Source organism: Nicotiana sylvestris, chromosome 3 (genome assembly GCF_000393655.2).
Source record: "Nicotiana sylvestris chromosome 3, ASM39365v2, whole genome shotgun sequence".
Classification (NCBI taxonomy): domain Eukaryota; kingdom Viridiplantae; phylum Streptophyta; class Magnoliopsida; order Solanales; family Solanaceae; genus Nicotiana; species Nicotiana sylvestris.
The window spans coordinates 11,144,755-11,162,895 of NC_091059.1; positions in this window are offsets into that span (position 1 = coordinate 11,144,755).

Here is an 18,141-nt window from a genome sequence, read left to right on the forward strand (position 1 = left end):
TGTGAGAGACCGCTTGCTTTAGATGTTCAGGCTTTGGCCAATCAGTTTGTGAGGTTAGATGTTTCTGAGCCCACCCGTGTATTAGCTTGCACAGTCGCTCGTTCTTCTTTATTGGAGCATATTCGAGATCGGTAGTATGATGATCCTCATTTATGTGTCCTTAGCGACATGGTGCAGCACGGAGGTGCCAAGCATGTTACATTAGGAGATGATGGAGTTTTGAGACTACAGGGTCAAGTTTGTGTGCCTAATGTGGATGGACTCCGAGAGTTAATTTTAGAGGAGGCCCATAGTTCCCAGTACTCTATTCATCCGGGCGCCGCTAAGATGTATTTGGATTTGCGGAAGCATTATTGGTCGAGGAGAATGAAGAAGGAAATTGTTGCATATGTGGCCCGGTGTTGAATTGTCAGCAGGTTAAGTACGAGCATCAAAGGCCTGGTGGTTTGTTCCAGAAGATTGAAATTCCTGAGTGGAAATGGGAGCATATCACTATGGACTTCGTTGTAGGACTCCCATGGACTCAGAGGAAGTTCGATGCAGTGTGGGTTATTGTTGATAGGCTGACCAAGTCAGCACATTTCATTCCGGTGGCAGTCTCTTATTCTTCTGAGAGGTTAGTTGAGATCTATATTCGGGAGATTGTTCGTCTTCATGGTGTGCCCGTGTCTATCATTTTGGACCGAGGTACATAGTTTACCTCACATTTTTGGAGAGTAGTTCAGCGGGAGTTGGGCACACGGGTTGAGTTGGGCACACGGGTTGAGTTGGGCACAACATTTCATCCTCAGATGGACGGGCAGTCCGAGCGGACTATTTAGATTTTGAAGGATATGCTCCGAGCTTGTGTCATTGACTTTGGAGGCTCGTGGGATCAGTTTTTGCCTTTAGTAGAGTTTGCCTACTACAACAGCTACCAGTCGAGTATCCAAATGGCTCCTTATGAGACTTTATATGGTAGGCAGTGCCGGTCGCCGGTTGGATGGTTTGAGCCGGGAGAGGCTCAAATTTTGGGTACGGATCTAGTACAGGATGCCTTGGACAAGGTCAGGATTATTCAGGATAGGCTTCGTACAGCTTAGTCCAGGAAAAAGAGTTATGCCGACCGTAAGGTTCGTGATTTGGCATTCATGGTTGGTGAGCGGGTGTTGCTTTGGTTGTCACCTATGAAGGGCGTGATGAGATTTGGGAAGACGGGAAAGCTTAGCCCTAGATTCATTGGCCCATTTGAGATTCTTGATCGAGTGGGAGATGTGGCTTACAGACTTACATTGTCGTCGAGCTTATCAGCTGTGCATCCAGTGTTTCATGTGTCAACACTTCAGAAGTATCACGACGATCCATCCCACGTGTTAGATTTCAGCACTGTCCAGTTGGACAAAGACTTGTCCTATGAGGAGGAGCCGGTAGCCTTTCTAGACCGGCAGGTTCGTCAGTTGAGATCTAAGAGTTTCCCTTCTGTTCGTGTTTAGTGGAGAGGTCAGCCTACTGAGGCATCGACCTAGGAGTCTGAGTCCGATATACGGAGTCGTTATCCCCATCTTTTCCCTGACTCAGGTATTTCCTTCTTATTTCCGTTCGAGGACGAACGGTTGTTTTAAAGGTGGAGAATGTGATGACCCAAAAGGTCATCACTTATTTTAGAAATAAATTTTGTGTCCCGAGGCCTTAAAACCACCTTTTTATCTCACCTCAATTTGTGTGTGCAGTTCGGGCGTGTATCCGGAAAGCGATTATGTGAAAATCTATGAAAAATGATAATTTTTGCCTTTAAAATGAATTTAAGTTGACTACGGTCAACATTTTGGGTAAAAGAACCCGGACCCATGATTTGATGATCTCGGAGGGTCCGTAGAAAAATATTGGACTTGGGCGTATGCTCGGAATCGAATTCCGAGGTCCCAAGCCCGAGAAATAAATTTTTAAAGAAAATTATTTTACTGAAAATATGAGAGTTTTTGGAAATGAAATGTGTTTAGAATTTGATGGTATCGGGCCCGTATTTTGGTTCCGGAGCCTGGTACAGGTCTTATATGTGATTTAAGTTGAGCCTATAAAATTTGGTAAGAAACGGAGGTCATATGACGTGATTCGGAACCTTAGTTGTAAAATTTGAAACTTTCAAAGTTCTTGAGATTTTCATTGATTTTGATGCTAAATTCATAGTTGTTGTGTTATTTTGGTTATTTGATTGCACGGACAAATCTGTATGATGTTTTTAGATTAGTGTGCATGTTTGGTTTAGAGCCCCGAGGGCTCGGGTGAGTTTTGGATAGTCCACAGAATGAAATTTGGACTTAGGAATTGCTGGTATGTTGCAGGTCTGTAGGCTTCGCATAACCCATCACAAATGCAAGAGAAGGCCTGGGCAGGGCTGATCACAAATGCGATCATTTCTTTGCAAATGCGAAGAGGCCCAGAAATCCCCCCTTGTCGCAAATGCGACTCCCCCATCCCAAATTTGAGTTCGCAATTGCGAACAGTGGTCGCAAATGCGACATCTGCGACCTGCAAATTCATGACTTAGCCGAAAATCCTTCATTTTTCAAACCCTGTCAAAACATAAACTCTCTTGGGCGATTTTTCAAAGACAAGTACTCTTCCAAATCGATTGTACGTCATTTCTAACTTGTTTTTATTAATCTTTAACATCTTTTCTCATGATTTCAACTCAAAATAAAAGGTTTTCATGAGGGAAATTAGGTGTTTTGGGTAGAACCTAGGTTTTTCAAATTTTGGGGATTTGGACTTTGATTTGAGGTCCGATTTCAAAACAAATTATATATTTGGGTTCGTGGGGGAATGGGTAATCGGGTTTTGGTTTTGTGATGACCTTTCTTATTTTAAAAATAAATTCTGCATTCTGAGGCCTTAAAACCCTCTTTCTGTCTCACCTCGATTTGTGTGCGCAGTCCGGGTGCGTAGCCGGAAAGCCAATATGTGAAAATCTATGAAAATGATGAATTTTGACTTTAAAATGAATTTAAGTTGACTTCGGTCAACATTTAGGGTAAACGAACTCAGACCCGTGATTTGACGGTCTCAGAGGGTCCGTATGAAAATATGGGACTTGGGCGTATGCTCGAAATTGAATTCCGAGGTCCCAAGCCCGAGAAATAAATTTTTGAAAGAAATTATTTTGCTGAATTAATTATGAAGTAAAGAAGAGAATTTCAGTTTGAAACCATTGGTATCGGGCACGTATTTTTGTTCCGGAGCCCGGTACATGTCTTATATATGATTTGAGTCGAGCCCTTGAAATTTGGTAGGAAACGGACTTGAAATGACTTGAATCGGACCTTATTTGAGAAAAATTAAAAAATTTGATATTCTTAAGTAATTTCATGATTTTGATGCTAAATTCATAGATGTTGATGTTATTTTGGTGATTTGAATGCCACGGGCAAGTCCGTATGATTTTTTTAGGTTGGTGTACGTGTTTGGTTTGGAGCCCCAAGGGCTCGGGTGAGTTTTGGATAGGCCACATGGTGGAATATTGACTTGGAAAAATTACAGGTTTTCAGCTGGTATGATCAGGTTTGCAGCCTGGCTCGCAAATGCGAGAATCCCATCACAAATGCGAACAAAGGCCTGGGCAGGCCTGATCGCAAATGCGACCATTTAGCTTGCAAATGCGGAAGCCCCAGTAGCAAATGCGAACCCCTCAGAAATAAGGGGTGGTTGCAAAATGCGATAAATTTCTTCGCAAATACGAAATTTGCAGTAGGGTTCGCAATTTCGAACCCTGGTCGCAATTGCGACATTAGAGACCAGTTAATTAACACTTGGACGCATTTTCAACTATTTTTCACATCTTCTCAAAACATAAACTCTCTTGGGCGATTTTTCAAAGAAAATTTCTTCTTCAAATCAATTGTAAGTCATTTCTAACTATTTTTCTTTAATCTTCAACATCTTTTCACATGATTTCAACTCAAAATCAATGATTTTCATGGGGGAAATTGGGTGTTTACGGTAGAACCTAGGTTTTTAAAATTTTGGGGATTTGGACCTCGATTTGAGGTACGATTTCAAAACAAATTATATATTTGGGTTCGTGGGGGAATGGGTAATCGAGTTTTAGTTCGAACCTCGGGTTTTGAAAATGTGGGCCCGGGGGCGATTTTTGACTTTTTGGGTAAAATTTTGGAAAACTTATTTTCATGCATTAGAATTGATTCAATTAGCATTTATTGATGTAATTAAGTAACTTGTGGCTAGATACGAGCGAATTGGTGGTGGAATCAAGAGTTAAAGCGATAGTTGAGACTTGAATTGTGTTCGTGGCATCGAGGTAAGTATTTGGTCTAACCTTAGTTTGAGGGATTAGGAGTCGAGTCCTATTTGCTATGTAGTATTTGTTGAGTACGACGTATAGGCATGGTGACAAGTATTTATACGTTGGTGTCAAGCATGCACTTGAGTCTTATATTATGATTATTATGACTTCGTTGTATTATTCATTCCTTGGTGATGATTTCTATTGTTGGGGAAAGTTTGTGGAAGTAATAGTGATACTTGAACATTGAGGAGCATTGGCTCAAGTTGTATAATAATATGTAAAAGTATAAGCGGTAATTGAACCTTTTAGAGCATTGGCTCAAGTTGTGAAGTGAGATGTGAAGTAAAAGTGAAAAGGAGAAAAGAATCATTATATTGCCTCCCTTGTCGGGATATTGTTGCTTTTAATGCTATCTCCCTTGTCGGGATGTTGATGTTTTTGATGTTGTTTCCTTGTCAGGACTTGATTGTTGAACTATTGTTCCCTTGCCGGGATCTTTATTGTAATTTCATTTATTTCCTTGCCCTATTGCTTGTGATTGTTGTTTGGGTGAGGAAGAGTGTTAAGGCACGAAGGGTGATGTCGTGTATTATTTTGGTGAGAGAGTGTTAAAGCACGAAGGGTGATACCGTGCAATTTATATTGATTCTTTGGTGAGGACGAGAGTAAAAGCACGAAGGGTGATGCCGTGCACTAAGTGATTCTTGATTCTTGTTGATAACTGAGATATGACATTCCTCTTATTTACCCGTTGTATTTCTATTCTTAATTGATGTTTCCCCGCAGCATGTTTCCCCTTTCCATACTTGACTGTACATTATTGTTCTTCTTTTCCGCTGTATATGGTTAAACTGCACAGTTATTTGGTAGTCTGGTCCTAGCCTCGTCACTATTTCACCGAGGTTAGGCTAGGCACTTACCAGCACATGTGGTCGGTTGTGCTGATACTACACTCTATATTGTATGCAGATCCTAGAGCAGCAGCTTTTGGACCTTAGCTCGGGTGGCTGCCTTCTGTCCATACAGAGATCCAAGATAGTCCTGCAGGCGTCCGCAGGCCCTGGCGTCTCCCTCTATCCCTTCATACTGTTTCATTTACGTATTTCCAAAACAGTGTATTATTTATCTTTCAGACTTTGTTTGTAGTACTCTTAGACCGTCTGTGAAGCTGTGACTCTAGTTCTTGGTAGTCTTGTTTAACAATTGTATTGGTTATACTCAGTAGTTTTATTGTTTTCTTTTGCTTGATATAAATTCTGTTGTCTTTAAGTTATTGCTAATAATTGTTAAAGGATTAAAATGGGGAAAATGTAAATTGTTCAAAAAGTTGGCTTGCCTACCTCACATTAGTAGGCGCCATCACGACTCTCGAGGGTGGAAAAAATTCGGGTCATGACAAGTTGGTATCAGAGCTCTAGGTTACATAGGTCTCACAGTTCACAGACAAGCTTAGTAGAGTCTGAGGGATCGGTACGGAGACATCTGTATTTATCCGTTAGAGGCTATAGAGTTAGGAAAAACTTCACATTTATTCTTTCCGATCTTGCTATTTGGTTTCTCAATGCTAATTGAATTTCTACTCTGTTCTTTCGCAGAGGGTGAGGGCGCGGCCGTGCTAGAGGCCGAGGTAGGGGCAGAGCTCAGCCCAGAGCAGCGGCACCAGCGGCAGAGCCTCAAGTTGACTTTGATGATGAGGTTCCGGCCCAGGTAGCTCCGGTGGGCCCAGCTCAGGTCCCAGAGGGGTTCATTGCTACCCCAGTACTACAGGATGTCCCGGTCCATCTAGTGGGCCTTATGGAGAGTGTAACCCGGACAAGCTTGCTTCTTGTAGCCCCGGCCGTCTCTCAGGCTGGAGGAGGAGCACAGACTCCTGCTACTCGCACTCTGAAGCACGTGGCTCCCTAGTTTCAGACTCCAGCAGTTCAGCCAGTTGGAGCAGTTCAGCCGGGTGTGGTAGCTCTGACTGGTGATGGAGAAACTATGTCTGTCGATGCTTTGTGGAGATTGGACAGGTTCACCAAGCTCTTCACTACTACTTTCAGCGGTGCATCTTCTGAGGATCCCCAGGATTATCTAGATAGTTGTCATGAGGTTCTCAGGAACATGGGGATTGTGGAGACCAATGGGGTCGATTCTGCTACTTTTCGTTTATCTGGATCCGCCAAGACTTGGTGGAGAGATTATTGTTTGGCTAGATCAGCCGGATCACCAGCTTTGACTTGGGAGTAGTTTACTCAGCTATTTCTGGAGAAGTTTCTCCCTATCACTCAGAGGGAGGCCTATCGGAGGCAATTTGAGCGTCTCCAACAGGGTTCTATGACTGTTACTTAGTATGAGACCAGATTCATCGACTTGGCCCATCATGCTCTTATCATACTTCCCACCGAGAGAGAGGGTGAGGAGGTTCATTGAGGGACTTATCCAGCCTATTCGACTTCAGATGGCCAAGGAGGCGGGGAGTGAGATTTCTTTTCAGGATGCGTCCAATGTGGCTAGGAGAGTTAAGATGGTTCTATCGTAGGGAGTTGGTCAGGGGTCTGACAAGAGGCCTCATCATTCAGGCCGATTCAGTGGTACCTCGTATGGAGGCAGGGATTCGTATGGTAAAGTCCATCCTCCTAGGCCTTTTCAGTCAGCACTTCAGGTTTCTCACAGTGCTTCAGGTGGTCGTGGTTCTCATATACAGTATTCTGATCAGCAGTCCTACAATGCACCACCAGCTCCTATTAGTGCACCGTCGCTCTAGAGTTTTCGGGGTGGTCATTCATGTCGTCAGGGTCAGCAGCCTCAGCAGTCGAGGGTTTGTTATACTTGTGGTGATATGGGTCACATTTTTAGGTTTTGCCCTCGAGCATCGAGCAGCTCTTAGCATCAGGGCTCCCGTGCCATGTTTCAGGCACCGAGTGTTCCACAGCCCGCCCAGCTAGCTAGAGGTGGGGGTAGAGGTGCTAGAGGTGGAGGTAGAGATATTAGAGGTGGAGCTCAGGCCGCTAGAGGTGGAGGCCAGCCAGCAGCAGGCCGTCTCAGAGATGTAGTTCAGGGCGTTGGGGCCCAGCCTCGATATTATGCTCTTCCAGCCAGGCCCGAGGTTGAGGCTTCCGATGTAGTTATCACAGGTACTGTTCTGGTTTGTAGTAGAGATGCTTCGATTTTATTTGATCCAGGATCTACATACTCCTATGTGTCATCTTATTTTGCACCGTATCTAGTCATGCCTAGTGATTCTTTGAGTGCTCTTGTTTATGTGTCTACACCGGTAGGTGATTCTATTGGGTAATTCGAGTCCATAGATCATGTATAGTTGTGATTGGGGGTCTTGAGACTCGTGTAGATTTGTTACTTCTGGACATGGTTGGTTTTGATGTCATATTGGGGATGGACTAGTTATCACCTTACCACGCTATCTTGGACTGTCATGTCAAGACTGTGACCTTAGCCTTGTCGGGCGTGCCTCATTTAGAGTGGATAGGGACTCTTGATCATTCTACCTGTAGTGTTATCTCATATATGAAGGCTCGACGTGTGGTTGAGAACGGGTGTTTGGCCTATTTGGCCTATGTTTGTGATTCTAGTGCTGAGGTTCCTTCTATTGATTTTGTGCCCGTTGTTCGTGAATTTCCTGAGGTATTTCCTTCAGACCTTCCAGGTATACCACTCGACAGGGATATTGGCTTCTGCATTGATTTGGTACCAGGCACTCAGCCCATTTCCATTCCATCGTATTGTATGGCCCCGCCTGAGTTGAAAGAGTTGAAGGAGCAGTTGCAAGACTTTCTTGAAAAAGGCTTCATTAGACCTAGTGTCTCGCCTTGGGGTGCGCTGGTGTTATTTGTTAAGAAGAAGGACGGATCGATAAGAATGTGTATTGATTACCAGCAATTGAACAAGGTCACAATCAAGAATAAGTATCCATTGCCGAGGTTGATGATTTGTTTGATCAACTTCAGGGTGCCAAGGTATTTTCGAAGATTGACTTGAGATCTAGCTACCATCAGTTGAGGATTAGGGCATCCGATGTCCCTAAGACAGTCACTCGATACGGGCATTATGAGTTCTTGGTGATGTTATTCGGGTTGACAAATGCCCCAGCAGCTTTTATGGATTTGATGAATCAAGTGTTCAGGCCTTACTTGGATTCATTCGTGATAGTCTTCATTGATGATATATTGATCTATTCCCGTAGCCAGGAGGAGCATGAGCAGCATCTTAGAGTGGTTCTTCAGACTTTGAGGGATAGTCAGTTGTATGCCAAGTTTTCAAAGTGCGAGTTCTGGTTGAGTTCAGTTGCATTCCTATGTCATGTTGTATCAGTAGAGGGTATTCAGGTTGATCCGAAGAAGATAGAGGCAGTCAAGAACTGGCCTAGACCAGCATCAGCTATAGAGATCCGGAGTTTCTTAGGATTGGCAGGCTACTATCGTCGGTTTATGGAGGGGTTTTTATCCATTGCAGCCCCGATGACCAGGTTGACCCAGAAAGGTGCCCAGTTCAGATGGTCAGACGAGTGTGAGGCAAGCTTTCAGAAGCTCAAGACAGCTCTGACTACGGCACCGGTGTTAGTTTTACCTACAGGTTCAGGGCCTTATACAGATTATTGTGATGCATCTCGCATTGGACTTGGTGCGGTGTTGATGTAGGATGGCAAGGTCATTTCCTATGCTTCGTGGTAATTGAAGATTCATAAGAAGAACTATCCGGTTCACGATTTGGAGTTGGCAGCCATTGTTCACGCGTTGAAGATTTGGAGGCATTATCTGTATGGCGTGGCGTGTGAGGTGTTTGCGGATCCCAAGAGTCTGTAGTATTTGTTCGAGCGGAAGGAGCTAAATTTGAGGCAGAGAAGGTGGTTGGAGCTAATAAAAGACTATGATATCACCATCTTATATCATCCGGGAAAGGCCAATGTGGTGGCTGATGCTTTGAGTAGGAAGTTAACCAGTATGGGCAGTCTTGCTTATATTCCGGTCGGTGAGAGATCGCTTGTTTTGGATATTCAGGCTTTGGCCAATCAGTTCGTAAGGTTGGATGTTTCTGAGCCCAGCTGTGTGTTAGCTTGCATAGTCGCTCGTTCTTCTTTATTGGAGCGTATCCAAGATCGGTAGTTTGATGATCCTCATTTGTATGTCCTTAGAGACACGATGCAGCACGGAGGTGCCAAGCAGGTTACCTTAGGAGATGATGGAGTTCTGAGATTGTAGGGTCGAGTTTGTGTGCCTAATGTGGATGGACTCCGAGAGTTAATTCTAGAGGAGGCCCATAGTTCCCGGTACTTTATTCATCTGGGCGCCGCTAAGATGTATCAGGATTTACGGCAGCATTATTGGTGGCGGAGGATGAAGAAAGACATTGTTGCTTATGTGGCTCGGTGTTTGAACTGTCAGCAGGTTAAGTACGAGCATCAGAGGTTCGGTGGTTTGTTCTAGAAGATTGAGATTCCTGAGTGGAAGTGGGAGTGCATCACTATGGACTCCGTTGTTGCACTCCCACAGACTCAGAAGAAGTTCGATGCAGTGTGGGTTATTGTTAATAGGCTGACCAAGTCAGCACATTTCATTCCTGTGGCAGTCTCCTATTCGTTCGAGAGGTTAGCTGAGATCTATATCCGGGAGATAGTTCGTCTTCATGGTGTGCCCGTGTCTATCATTTCAGGCCGAGGTACGCAGTTTAGCTCACATTTCTGGAGAGCAGTTTAGCGAGAGTTGGGAACACGGGTTGAGTTGAGCATAGTGTTTCATCCTCAGACGGACGGGCAGTCTGAGCGGACCATTTAGATTTTGGAGGATATGCTCTGAGCTTGTGTCATTGACTTTGGAGGCTCGTGGGATCAGTTTTTACCTTTAGCATAGTTTGCCTACAACAATAGCTACCAGTCGAGTATCCAGATGGCTCCTTATGAAGCTTTGTATGGTAGGTGGTGTAGGTCGGTCGCCGGTTGGATGATTTGAGCCGGGAGAGGGTCGATTGTTGGGTACGGATCTAGTGCAGGATGCCTTGGACAAGGTCAGGATTATTCAGGATAGGCTTCGTACAGCTTAGTCCAGGCAAAAGAGTTATGCCTACCGTAAGGTTCGTGATTTGGCATTCATGGTTGGTGAGCGGGTGTTGCTTTGGTTGTTACCTATGAAGGGCGTGATGAGATTTGGGAAGACGGTCAAGCTTAGCCCTAGATTCATTGGCCCATTTGAGGTTCTTGATCGAGTGGGAGATGTGGCTTACAGACTTACATTGTCGTCGAGCTTATCAGCCATGCATCCAGTGTTTTATGTGTCCATGCTTCGGAAGTATCACGGTGATCCATCCCACATGTTAGATTTCAGCACTGTCCAGTTGGACAACGACTTGTCCTACAAGGAGGAGCCGGTAGCTATTCTACACCGACAGGTTCGTCAGTTGAGATCGAAGAGTTTCCCTTCTGTTCGTGTTCAGTGGAGAGGTCAGACCGCTGAGGCATCGACCTGGGAGTCCGAGTCCGATATGCGGAGCCATTATCCCCATCTTTTCCCCGACTGAGGTACCTCCTTCTTCTTCTTCTGAGGCATAGATTTGTCTTACCTCGATTTGCATACACAATCCGGGCGTGTAGCCGGGAAGCCAATATGTGAAAGTCTGTGAAAAATGATGAATTTTGACTTTAAAATAAATTTAAGTTGACTTCGGTCAACATTTTGGGTAAACGGACCTGGACCCGTGATTTAACGATGCCGAAGGGTCCGTAGGAAAATACGGGACTTGGGCATATACCCGGAATCGAATTCCGAGGTCCCAAGCCCGAGAAATGAATTTTTGAAAGAAATTATTTTGCTGAATTAATTATGAAGTAAAGAAGAGAATTTAAGTTTGAAACAACTGGTATCGGGCCCGTATTTTGGTTTTGGAGCCCGGTGCAGGTCTTATATATGATTTGAGTCGAGCCTATGAAATTTAGTAAGAAACGGACTTGAAATTATGTGAATTGGACCTTATTTGAGAAAAATTGGAAAATTTGATGCTCTTAAGTAATTTCATGATTTTGATGCTAAATTCATAGTTGTTGATGTTATTTTGGTGATTTAAATGCACTGGCAAGTCCATATGATGTTTTTGGGCTAGTGTGCGTGTTTGGTTTGAAGCCCCGAGGGCTCGGGTGAGTTTTGGATAGACCACGGGGTGGAATTTGCACTTGGAAAACTTGCAGGTTTTCAGCTGGTATGATCAGGTCTGCAGGCTTCGCAAATGCGAACAAAGGCCTGGGCAGGCCTGATCGCAAATGCATTTGCGGAAGGCCCCAGTCGTAAATGTGACGCCTACTTCGCAAATGCGGAAGGCCCCAGTCGCAAATGCGACGCATGCTTCGCAAATGCGAACCCCTCAGGAATAAGGGGTGGTCGCAAATGTGAAAGTTGCAGTCCTCTGAAGGGTTCACAATTGCGAACCCTGGTCGCAATTGCGACATCAGAGACCAGTTAATTAACACTTAGACGCATTTTCAGGTATTTTTCACATCTTCTCAAAACATAAACTCTCTTGGGAGATTTTTCAAGGAAAATTTCTTCTCCAAATAAATTGTAAGTCTTTTCTAACTAGTTTTCTTTAATCTTCAACATCTTTTCACATGATTTTAACTCAAAATCAATGATTTTCATGGGGGAAATTGGGTGTTTTCGGTAGAACCTAGGTTTTTCAAATTTTGGGGATTTGGACGTCCATTTGAGGTCCGATTTCAAAACAAGTTATATATTTGGGTTCGTGGGGGAATGGGTAATCGGGTTTTGGTTCGAACCTCGGGTTTTGATCATGTGGGCCCGGGCCCGATTTTTGACTTTTTGGGTAAAATTTTGGAAAACTTATTTTCATGCATTAGAATTGATTCAATTAGCAATTATTGATGTAATTAAGTAACTTGTGGCTAGATACGAGCGAATTGGTGGTGGAATCAAGAGGTAAAGGGCGATAGTTGAGACTTAAATTGTGTTCGTGGCATCGAGGTAAGTGTTTGGTCTAACCTTAGCTTGAGGGATTAGGACTCGAGTCCTATTTGCTATGTGGTATTTGTTGAGTACGACGTATAGGCATGGTGACGAGTATCTATACGTTGGTGTCAATCATGCCCGTGAGTATTATATTATGATTATTATGACTTCGTTGTATTATTCATGCCTTGGTGATGATTTCTATTGTTGGGAAAAGTTTGTGGAAGTAATAGTGATACTTGAACATTGAGGAACGTTGGCTCAAGTTGTAAAATAATATGTAAAAGTATAAGTGGTAATTGAACCTTTTAGAGCATTGGCTCAAGTTGTGAAGTGAGTTGTGAAGTAAAAGTAAAAAAGAGAAGAGAATTATTATATTTGTCTCCCTTACCGGGATATTGTTGCTTTTAATGCTATCTCCCTTGCCGGGATGTTGATGTTTTCGATGTTGTTCCCTTGCCGGGACTTGATTGTTGATCTATTGTTCCCTTGCCGGGATCTTTATTGTAATTTCATTTATTTCCTTGCCTTACTTGTGATTGTTGTTTGAGTGAGAAGAGTGTTAAGGCACAAAGGGTGATGTTGTGTATTATTTTGGTGAGAGAGTGTTAAAGCACGAAGGGTGATGCCGTGCAATTTATATTGATTCTTTGGTGAGGACGAGAGTAAAAGCACGAAGGGTGATGTCATGCACTTATTGATTCTTGATTCTTGTTGATAACTTAGATATGGCATTCCTCGTATTTACCCGTTGTCTTTCTATTCTTAATTGATGTTTCCCCGCAGCATGTTTCCCCTTCCCATACTTGACTGTACATTACTGTTCTTCTTTTCCGTTGTATATGGTTAAACTGCACAAATATTTGGTATTTTGGTCCTAGCCTCGTCACTACTTCGCCGAGGTTAGGCTAGGCACTTACCAGCACATGGGGTCGGTTGTGCTGATACTACACTCTGCACTGTGTGCAGATCCCGGAGCAACAGCTTTTGGATCTTAGATTGGGTGGCTACCTTCAGTCCATACGGAGATCCAAGATAGTCTTGCATGCGTCCGCAGGCCCTGGCGTCTCCCTCCATCCTGTTTCATTTACGTATTTCCAAAATAGTGTATTATTTATCTTTTAGACTTTGTAGTACTCTTAGACCGTCTGTGAAGCTGTGACTCCAGTACTGGGTAGTCTTGTTTAACAACTATTTTGGTTATACTCGGTAGTTCTATTGTTTTCTTCCGCTTGATATAAATTATGTTGTCATTAAGTTATTGCTCATAATTGTTAAAGGATTAAAATGGGGAAAAGGTAAATTGTTCAAACAGTCGGCTTGCCTAGCTCACTTTAGAAAACTAATTTTCATGCATTGGAATTGACTCATTTAGCATTTATTGATATAGTTAAGTAACTTGTGGCTAGATACGAGCGAATTGGTGGTGGAATCAAGAGGTAAAGCGATAGTTGAGACTTGAATTGTGCTCATGGCATCGAAGTAAAGTCTAACCTTAGCTTGAGGGATAGGAGTTGTGTCCTATTTGCTATGTGTTATTTGTTGAGTACGACGTATAGGCATGGTGACGAGTATTTATACGTTGGTGTCAAGCATGCCCTGAGTCTTATACAATGATTAATGTGACTTCGTTTGTATTGTTCATGCCTTATGTGATGATTTCTATTGTTGAGCAAAGCTTGTTGAAGTAATAGTGGTAATTCAACATTGAAGAGCGTCGGCTCAAATTGTATAATGAATTGTGGAAGTATAATTGGCAATTGAACCTTATAGAGTATTGGCTCAAGTTATGAAGTGAGTTGTGAAGTAAATGTGAAAAGGAGAAGAGAATTATTATATTATCTCCCTTGTCGGGATGTTGTTGCTTTTAATGCTATCTCCCTTGCCGGGATGTTAATGTTTTGATATTGTTCCCTTGCCAGAATGTTATTGTTGTACTATTATTCCTTTATCGGGATTTTATTGTGATTTCATTTATTTCCTTGCCCTTATTTCTTTGTTGTTTGGGTGAGAAAGAGTGTTAAAGCATGAAGGGTGATGTCCTGCATTGTTTTTGTGAGAGAGTGTTAAAGCACGAAGGGTGACGCAGTGTATGATTTTGCGAGGAAGAGTGTAAAAGCACGAAGGGTGATACTGTGCCACACGATGTACAATTCCGTGCCGATTATATTGATTTTATGGTGAGGACAAGAGTAAAAGCATGAAGGGTAATGCCGTGCAGATTATACTAATTCTTATGGTGAGGACGAGAGTAAAAGCACGAAGGGTGATGTCGTGCACTTGTTTGATTTATGATTCTTGTTGATAATTGAGTTATGGTATTCCTTGTATTTACCTGCTGTCCTTCTATTCTCATTTGATGTTTCCCCGCAGCATGTTTCCCCCTCTCATCCTTAACTGTACACTCCTGCTTTTATTTTTCGTTGTATATGATTTAACTGCAAAGGTTTGTTTGGTAGTCTGGTCCTAGCCTCGTCACTACCTCGCCGAGGTTAGGCTAGGAACTTACCAGCACATGGGGTCAGTTGTGCTGATACTATACTCTGCACTGTGTGCAGATCCCGGTACTGGAGCATACGGACCGTAGCTTTGGGTTGCTGCCTTCAGTCCATTCGGAGATCCAAGGTTATCTTGCAGGCGTCCGCAGGCCCTGGCGTCTCCCTTTATCCTTTCATCCTGTTTCATTTATGTATTTCAGAAAGAGCGTCGTATTTATTTTTCGGACCTTGTTTGTAGTATTCATAGACTGTCTGTGAAGTTGTGACACCAGTTCTGGGTAGTCTTTGTTTAAGAAATTGTATTAGAAATATTTAAATGGTTCTATTTATTTTTTCCGCTTGTTTAAATTCCGTTGTTTATAAACTATTGGTTCATAATTGTTAAAGGATTAAAAATGGGAAAAAGGTAAATTGTTCAAATGCCTAGCTTTCACTAGTAGGCGCCATCACGACTCCCGAGGGTGGGGAATCCGGGTTGTGACAGCTAACTCCTCACAGTCCTTCTTTTTATCACATTTTAAAAGTCCTCCAGTAGTTGGGTTTAGTGTTTCTTGATTTTCAGCTAAAAAGTACCTCATTCTATAGGGTGTTTCTCTTATGTACTAAGTACCCCTAGTCCCCCTTAAATTCTCTCAAGTCTTATGTTTGAAATCAACTTTACAAATTTTGCATCTAACTCTATTATAATTCACTATTTCCTCGTAAAATGTCTAAACTCTACTTCTCCTTCTCCGATGACTAATAGTCGGGGCACAGGTGGTCTAATAGTGCCACGACCACCATCCCTACTAGATTGGGTCTGACCAACTCCAACACTGCTACGTGCAAATGGTGTCTCATATTCAGTTTCTGCTAATTCGTTATCTTCTATACCATAATCTTCCTGTAATTGTTCATAAACTATATTATTATCAGGTGATGCTTCAAAGACGTGTAAAGTCGTTTATATTACTATCAGAAGTTGAACCAGCACCTCTTTTTCTATTTTCCTATTACACCGGCAAACTCGTTTTGCAGTATCAAACATATTGTGGAAATTTAACTACTATAATTTAAAACTAAAAAAAATTAAATATGCAAAAAAATATTAAATAAGAGAAAGAGTTGGAAGGAGTGCATCGAATTCCGAAATAAATTAACACTTGATGAATTTTGAAGTCTTGAAAATGAATTCACAACTCCGATGTTACCACAAATGAACTTGCTCGTTACTACTCCGACTCTCTTAAACTTCAGTTCTTCAAAGTTCAAATAACAGCATAAATTTCATGAGAGCCAAATAGTTTATAGCAATTTAGTAGAGAAATGAGAGAATGACAATTGAGACTTGAGAGATGAGTGAAAAAATGAAGAAGATGGGGTCTATTTATGATTTTTCAAAAGGTTAAATTAGTAAATAATAAATGTGCTATTATTTTAAAAAAGCCTCCAAAAGGGCTATTTTGCAATTTCAGTTGTTGGGCAGTGGTCAAAATGAGAGCTGACCGTTGCCAACAGTCAAATGCCTTTAAAAATATTGAAATTATAGTCGTTGAACCAATCCAGGCGGGTCTAGGTAACCGGTTACTCTTTGATGTGACATTACCAATCTATAGTGGTCCGATCCACCGATAATAAAATTCAACCGGCACCGACCGATTCCCTGATCAGCTCGCCCATGTCCGACCCCTTATACGCCAGTCCGATCCGGTCGGAAACCAATCCGGTCCGGTCCGGAACTGGGCCAACTCGGCCCGATAGCCACCTTTAGGACTAGAATAAAAAATGACAAATCAAGAGCTTGATGCCAGTGCCTTATCCTCGATCCCCCGTAGATTTTAGCATCAACACAAACTACTAGTAATACAGCTAATTAATCAGAGAAGCACTTAGAATAAAATTAGAAATAATCTTTTTCAGGAGTAATACATATAGCTAACATAGAGAACATAAATTATTTCCAATCATAAATTTTGGTTATAGAAGAGGGATTAGAATCTGGATCTACATTAGTAAAATAGAAGCCATCTGATTTCACTATCCAAAAGCAATCAGATGTATCAAGTCCTCCATGATCTGCACATGCCCCTGAGTCTCTAAACACCTCAAATGCTTTGTCTTCTGAACCCCACCAAAAATGACAGAAGAAAACTGTCTCTACAAAAAAATGCAGTCCGAATGTAAACATAAAGTCTTGGTTAAACTTGGGGTAATGATATCCAAGATCGTCGTCTCCAGATGCACAATGAAATATTAATTGAGGAGACGTCGCGTTAATACGGTCCATTATATGAACAGAAATAGGAGGAATACCAAACTGTATAAGTCTGGATTTGGTTTTCATATCAGTGACAACTTCCCTACCAGTAGCATTGATTTCTTGTGTAAAATAAAATGTTAAAATGAACAAGCAAAAAATCTGCTTGAACAAAATGCAGCCCATGTTTTTTGTATACAAGTTGATAAAATCTCTTTCTCTGAGTTTTATCTTCCCTTTTAAGGGGAAACACGTTGTGTATAATAATATATATGCAGGCTAATTATTCTTCTGAGTAAATGGTCAAACAAGAAGTTATAAATTATTTTTGCTTTTGTCATAATTTGAGATAAGACAGCGGGTTTTTAGATAGTTACTTAATAATATTCAAATTGCAACAGATTACACTCTATAGATTTCGCAACAGGGTTCAATAAATGTTAAGTTTTTCATTTTCTTTCTTTTTCTGCCATAATTGTGTGATTATGACGTAACATAGTGAGAATTGGTCTTATTTAGAGAGTTATTTATGCAAAATCCAAATTTAAAATGATTATTGCTGATGACAATGGAGTACATGGTAGTAAGCCAAAATAAACTTAATTAAACCAATTATATGATAATTCGATGTCTTTATCATATTCAGTTTGAGTTTGCATGTTTTTCTAATTTTGAGATTAGTGTTTTATCGACAATTTCAGTTTGTAAGCCTTTTTTCTGGGTTAGGTTCAATTTCCTACTCATGTTATTTTGGTTTTCAGAAAAACAAATCGCCTAGAACTCTAACCTTTGGATTAAGGTGTTCAGTCAAAAAAACATCTAAACAGCATAAGGTTCATTTTGTACAACAAACTTTTCAAGTAGATTAGTCTTGAAATTGCAAGACTAACTTTCATCTTGTTACAAAGTTGTTTAAGAAATACGTGCTCCAATCATTTTACCTTCGATGTGTATTTCAGTTTAGCGTGACATTTGCCAGGACACTATCAATATCAAGTCTGAGTATCCAAATTTTCAGTGAACACTCCAGAGTTACTGGTAACTTTTCACAGGTAATTTAATAGGTTTTTCATACACACTGAATACCATTTTCAACAATATTCAATTTCGATACCCAACTAATGTTTGAAAAGCATGTGTCTGTGCTCATTGAAATAATATACAGCTGCATCCAGT